The 6000-nt window shown below is 36.9% G+C and overlaps 1 pseudogene; it reads left to right on the forward strand.

Moving 5' to 3' along the window:
* Window positions 1–3613, forward strand: part of LOC149226192 (uncharacterized) — a 53621-nt pseudogene extending 50008 nt beyond the window's left edge.
* The last annotated feature ends 2387 nt before the right edge of the window (window positions 3614–6000 follow it).

A 6000-nucleotide genomic window follows, 5' to 3' on the forward strand; every position in this document is an offset into this window, starting at 1 on the left:
AGAGGAAGTGCTCATGATGTTTTGAAGAGGGAAACCTTCAACCAATAAAGGGAGGTCTCACCTCGTATAAAAGAGAGAACCTCAACCTGAAAAGGGAGGTCTCAACCTGTGATGGTTTAAGGATGACCAACAACTCTGGAATGCTTAATGCAATTCCTGGAACTCTTCCAAAAATGGCAAGAAGCTGAAGTCTTCTGCTAGAGGAAGTGTCCTCAATTCTTTGATGAGGTATCATTGACTAAAGGCATGCTCAGGGGCATCTTTGTCTTTGGCTACAACTTTGAATTTGGTATAGCAGGTTGTGGCTCAGGCTTGCTTGATGTGGCTTTGAAGCTTGTAAATGACCGTCACTTCCCCCCCTGTCAGATGCAAGGTGAGATGATGGAGAAAACTCAACTACAAGAACAAGTTCAGACATATGAATGAAATATCTTCTTGGTTATTGATGCCCATTGCCAAGAAGCGATCCATCCAAGATGAATCTTTGTTCTTGCAGGAGGTTTGTTTCTGAAGCATCTATTTGAAGAATGACTGGTTTTATGACAATGCTTACATGGATGAAGATCAGAACAATGATATTTCATATTGCCAACTCAGTCACAGTGTTGGCATTTAACAACTTGTTATGGCTGATGTGGAAGAGGAGTAGAATGTGCAACAACTGGAGGTGAATTGTCATGAAGGAATCCAACACTCTGAAATTGAATGGGCTTTGAGTAATCTAGAATATGAAAGGAAACCTCCTTATCATATCTAAGACCTGTTCTGTGCTTGTTGTTGACAAGCTCTTCCCAAGGTCTGATGATGGGCTTAGGAAGTGCAAACTGAACTTCTGCATCTGCATGTAACTCTGTTGCTTTATTGGGCACTGGATCTGAATAAACTATAACATTATTGTCTTGCTGTTTATGGGAGTCTGTTTCAATCTTCTGAACAGAAATAGATTCAGAATGATGACTCCACTGCTGTAATTCTTCCTGATGTTGTTGAGATTCAAGCTGCAAAAAAGCACTATGTTCTTGTGCATATTGTAGACAAGTCCGAATTTTTGAAAGAGAGCCTTTGCTGATTTGAAATGTGTCATCAGAAGTAGAGAGTATCAGAGTTTTCAAGAACTCCAATATTGCATGAATTCTGGTCATTTTCATTGAACAAATCAGGTAAGTCTCTCAAATTATATGGCTAAAATTGTTGCAACAATAAACAAAGATACCCCGTTGGACAAAATGCACAAAGATAATTTTGTACAATGGCCAAAATACATTCAAATTTGGCAATATAACCAACGATCACTCTAAAACTTGCCACAATTCTCGGTATAGTCAAATGTATTCAGTGCATCAAAACCAAGCCAAGCTCGCTGCAGCGTACAATTAATATCTTAGGTTGCAATCTATAAGACCAAATTCAACAATTTAAATAGTTCTAAATTCAATGACTCTCGCTAACCATTCATTAATGGAGCAAACTTCCCACATGCACAGAAACATAGGAAGCTTTCAGATACCAGTAGCCCTGTTTCCCATCATCCCTTCTTCTTTGTCTCCTTGTTTCTTTCTCTGGTTGCCTCTCGAGCCCTTCTTCTTCGCTCTGTGGATTCTTCTCCTCCTGGATTGAATCCAATCTATTTATAAATAAATATATTTAGACAACATTTATATATAAATATATATACACAGATATATTAATATTTTCTTCCATTCAGAGTGTGTTCTTTCATCCAGGAAGGTCGAGGAGAGCTTTGCCTTTGTAACGCTGCACTTTCTGAATCGAAGGCTGCTTATGGGTGGTTTTCTTGTGGAGCGACAGGTACATCTATTTGGCTCGAAGTCGGTGAAGAAGAAGAGAGTTATGTAGGCAGATCAACCAATCAATTTAAGGCCAGGAGGAGGAGTTAAAGGTTGTTCCTTCGAGCCTCGTCTCGACTCCGCACTTGTTGGCATCAGCGCATCTCTGCCACTACCACTGTTTCCTTTGCTGCAAATGGATCTCAGGGTTTCCGCCTGCATGGAGGACATCCCAATTTCGGCTCCTCTGATGAGATTCACAATGCTAGACAGGGGATAGAATCAGAGCTTGTCATTGATGAATCAAGTTGGGGTCGTGGAGACTCCATCTGCATCCTCTACGAATTAAACTGCCAACGTCACAAGATCATCTCCCTGGCTCTTATTCGAGTGCAATCATGGCTAAATTCTCACAAGCAAGGAGAACTACAAAGACTGGGCATGCACAAGGGTGCAAAGGCATATAATTTATCAACGGAAGTTCAATGCTTCACTACAAGAATTAATCAATGTGTGGAGACCTTTTATTTCAACCCACGAACATGGACTTCAACACATAGTGAATCACATACTATGAATCGAACATGCATTTTATGAATTGAATCACACCTTTCTACTGCCTATCATTCATTCCATTCACATACTATGAATCGAACATGCATACTATGAACTGAATCGCACCTTTCTACTGCCTATCATTCATTCCATTCTATTCCAAAATGTACCAATGCCTCAAACCAATGCCATTTTGTTGATACACAGAATTTTTTTTTTTAACCTCTGATATTGTTGCAATTCTCTTGGAATGGATTCTTGCAAGGCTGATTCTCTTGGAATAAGATCCGCCTTCTTGGAATAGTTGGTTTGCAACTTATTTTGCGGCATATATTCCCAAATCAAAGGGAATACTAGCGAGCATTTACATATTTAAGCGAGAGGATGTTGGCCCAACCCAACCTGTAGCTCGACAGCGCTTTTTTTTCAATGTTCCAATGTCCATTTAATTTGGAACCATGGATAGACTAGATTGTTGGTTATTGCATAGTCTGATGTTGACAAAAGAAATCAAAGTTACTATGGGGAGTCCAGATTACATTACCTAACGACTGATGGGAGTCACAAAGGGCTTGTGCCTCTCCGTAAGGAGGGACCTGTCCATGATGTTAAGTGGTCTCCTTCAGGAACTGAATTTGCAGTGGTTTACAGATTCATGCCTACAAGAGCAACGTTGTTCGATAAGAAGTGCAATCCTCTCTTTGATTTTGGAACATGCCCTTACAATACACCCAAATGGAACCCTCATGGAAAACTTTTATGCATAGTAGGGTTTGGTAATTTACCTGGCAAAATGGCATTTTGGGATTGTTCTGCTAAAAAAGTTGCTTGGAAGTTCAAAGGCTGAATGGTCAGTCACAAGTGAATGGTCGCCTAATGGACGATATTCTATGACAACAACAACGGCTCCCCGGTTGTAAGTGGACAATGGGATCAAGATATTTTCTTATAATGGATCACTATACTTCAAAAAGACGTTTGAAAAACTATATCAGGCAAAGTGGCACACAACAGAGTCCACGATATATGGAGATCTTCCAGAGTTAGTAGAGCGAGTAAAGGAAACTCTGGGGATTGAGACAACTAATGGGACAACTAATGTAGCCTCCAAAACCTCAAATCAAGTTCTAAAGATTGCTTTCGTTGCGCCAAAACCTGTAGCATATCAACCACCCCATGCTAAAACTGTTATGGTTGTTAATGCTCAGATTTCTGTCGAGACAAATTCTTCCCAAGAGACAGTATTCGTGATTTCCCATAGACAAATGTAGAAGGTAAACGGTCACAAAACAGTGTGCACAGAAATGACAGGTGCATTTCTGCAAGATGTAATTGTGCAGGGAGCTACTACAGAACTAGGCAGAGATCGTAGCTACAATTTAGCTGACAACATATTCATGAAATGCAAGACTGACATGCACAAAGGTCACAAAATTAGTGGCTCATATTTGGGTAGGGCAAGAGTACGCCTGCTCTGATACCATGTTAGACACATACATGGCAAACACAAAAGATGAATGATAAACATGAGTGTGTCTATATTATTGACAATGATATACATTTATAGTACATTCGTGTGACCGTTGTGTTCCACATCCCAAGGTCTCTTGGACTCTCATGGTTGTTCACATTCTACACCAACCCATAGAGGATTAGGTGTCCAACAATTTTTTTCTTCGTTTGGTACTATTTTGATAGCTTATAGTTGTGTTTATTTGCAGAATGATATTGTTCACTAAAGGGCCATGATTTGCATTGAAACTCTCTGATGTTTGCATGAACACTCTGTCCATTCATATTGAAATATTACAATAAATGGAGGGGCTCTGTGTTGTTACCCCAATGATCAGATGTCCCATTGATTTCTTTATTCTTTCCATTTACAATTACTTGTATACGAAGAGCCACCATTCTTTGGATTTAATATTTTGTATGAACACTCCTCTTCTTTTGATAATAGCTACAATGTGCTAGGTCTCATTGAAGATTTGAACCTGGGGTTCATTTTGTAAATGAGATAATAAGGACTCATAACTAAGGTTGAGTGAAACACTGCTTTTATGCTTGACAAAATTGTATCTCTGAGTTCTCATCTAGTGAACACGTCTTTGTGACATTTGTTTTCGAGTCATTTTTTGTCATTTAGCTTGTAGCATAAGTTTGAAATCCATTAATTCACTAAACTATGCACATACGATTTTTTATCTTGCAAGTCCACCCCAACCTGATATTTAAATATATAGGGTTTAAACCAATAAATTGGCTAACAAACTTCTCCATAAAAAATACAACATACTTAGGTAGTGGACCTGCTAAAGATCTGAAGTGTACAACACATAAACAATGACTTAGTAATCATCCTCTAAAAAATATGTAGAAAAACATACATTAAGGCATGTACACAGTTGTTCGAGTGATAAATATATGTCAAAATAATTATGAATTGAAAACATTATATGCACTTTATGACCAATGTCAATATTAGATTTTAGATATTTTCTACAAAATTGGGGTGATTTTAATTTCTTATAATAGACTACATTGTGATTTAATTTCAAAGTCCACAAGAAATTTGACATAACATGAATTTACTTCCTCTCAGAGAAAAGGCTATTGTGCATGCTCAAGAACCAATAACACAACAAAGGGTCAAATTTTCTCTTGTTGGAGGACCCCCATTTTTGCTTAAGGTTTCATTTGTCAAAAGGATAATGACTAGATTTTCAAAATTGCCATCACCAATTACCAACCACAAAATCAAACATGCAATATGCTTTCTTGCAATCACTCAATCTTTCATTCTTGCATATCTCAATGGTCTGCATATCAACTTCGAATATGTATACTTTTTCTAAAGTAGTATGAGCTTTTATATTATTGTTTTCCTTTATTATTGATGTAGCTTCCATGAATTTTCCTAATTGATTAAAGCCTACTTTCATCAATTACAAGGGAGTAATCAGGAGGGATTATTTTCTATAAAGTTGCATATTCTTCCCCTCTAAAGGTGGATAGGTCATTTTAAAAATGTCTCTGCCTCCCCACTTTTTCAAATTTTGGATCCTTTAGTGAGTGAGAAGGCTTCCCTCACCTAAAAGCTATTGAAATTTATTATAAAATTTGAATTTTCCTCCTTCAAGGTGCCACCCTACCCTTCAAAGCTTTTTGAAATCCCATTTGTATTAAGGGGTTTACTCTACCCTTTCTATAAAGGAATTTCATTAGATTAATTTTACAATATATTATTGAATTTTCCCCTATAATGAAATGAAATATATAGAATTATATAAGAAAAAAGGTCTTATCAACAAAATGCAATTTTCTTAAGTATAAGTATATATCTTAAGGAGTTTATAGGTGTTGAAAATTTTATAGTTGAAATAAAAATACACAAAAGCAACAACAAAATAAAGATTTATATTTTGAATATGTATGGTCTTTCAATACAGTAATTAAATCAAAATTATGAGAATTTATTTTAATTTTTGAAATTGCATGACTAAGTGAATTAATAAAACTTAAAAATAAAAAATTCTAAGATGTCCATAAAAATGACACACACACACACCATTCTTGGGAGCATAATAAGGCTTCTTTGCTATGCAAAGAAAAATGATATCACGCCACCATGACATTTCTGCATGTATCTAGAAAGCAT

The sequence above is a fragment of the Pinus tabuliformis genome, chromosome J, assembly GCF_031772625.1.
Source record: "Pinus tabuliformis cultivar Carrire ecotype Pingquan chromosome J, CPIR1, whole genome shotgun sequence".
Taxonomy (NCBI): Eukaryota; Viridiplantae; Streptophyta; class Pinopsida; order Pinales; family Pinaceae; genus Pinus; species Pinus tabuliformis.